Below are 1007 nucleotides of genomic sequence, written 5' to 3'. Positions count from 1 at the left end.
TTTTTTTTTTTTTTTTCAATTTCTGTTTTCTCCTTTTTGCATAGCTGTGTTTTCTGATTTTGCGATCAACAAAAACAGCTTTTATTTGGGTATAAATAAATTGACCTACAGTAGGAGGTCAGTTAACTTGACAGTGACTTATGCCCTCATGAGGGACATTATGAGCAATAGAAACTGAGGTAGTGAAATAGAGATCTGTTAGTGAATTCTCAGCAGACTTCAAAACCCATTCTGTGGCCGAAAGGCATGTCCTGTCCAGCTTACATGATACAAGTGATTTGCTCTCTTGTTTTTTGTTTTTTGTTTTTTTTTTTCCCGAAACAAGAGTCTCTCTGTGTCCCCCAGGCGGGAGTGCAGTGGTGCCATCTCAGCTCACTGCATCCTCTGCCTCCCGGGTTCAAGTGATTCTCCTGCCTCAGCCTCCCGAGTAGCTGGGATTACAGGTACGCACCTCCAGGCCTAGCTAATTTTTGTATTTTTAGTAGAGATGGGTTTCACCATGTTGGCCAGGCTGGTCTTGAACTCCTGACCTCGTGATCTGCCCACCTCGGCCTCCCAAAGTGCTGGGATTACAGGCGTGAATCACCGTACCTGGGCTTTTTCTTTTCTTTCTTTCTTTTTTTTTTTTTTCAATTTCTGTTTTCTCCTTTTTGCATAGCTGTGTTTTCTGATTTTGTGATCAACAAAAACAGCTTTTATTTGGGTATAAAATAGGAATGTCAAAGTGACCTTTGGCAATTTTGCAGGACTTTGGGCCTATGTTGTTTATAATAGACTTTATTATTTATTTATTTTGAGACAGCATCTCATTGCCCAGGCTGGAGTGCAGTGGTGTGATCTCGGCTCACTGCAAGCTCTGCCTCCTGGGTTCATGCCACTCTCCCGCCTCAGCCTCCCGAGTAGCTGGACGGACTACAGGTGCCCGCCACCACGCCTGGCTAATTTTTTGGTTTTTTTAGTAGAGACGGGGTTTCACCGTGTTAGCCAGGATGGTCTCAATCTCCTGA

General features: G+C 43.7%; 1 protein-coding gene across 2 annotated transcripts in view; it reads left to right on the top strand.

Moving 5' to 3' along the window:
* The window catches only part of RUVBL2 (RuvB-like AAA ATPase 2), a 22613-nt gene that overhangs the window by 14477 nt on the left and 7129 nt on the right, over positions 1 to 1007 (top strand). The window lies entirely within an intron of this gene.

This window comes from Mandrillus leucophaeus, unplaced genomic scaffold (assembly GCF_000951045.1).
Source record: "Mandrillus leucophaeus isolate KB7577 unplaced genomic scaffold, Mleu.le_1.0 Scaffold200, whole genome shotgun sequence".
Classification (NCBI taxonomy): Eukaryota; Metazoa; Chordata; class Mammalia; order Primates; family Cercopithecidae; genus Mandrillus; species Mandrillus leucophaeus.
Note: the sequence above shows the minus strand (reverse complement) of the source record. Positions and strands in the feature narration are given on the sequence as shown.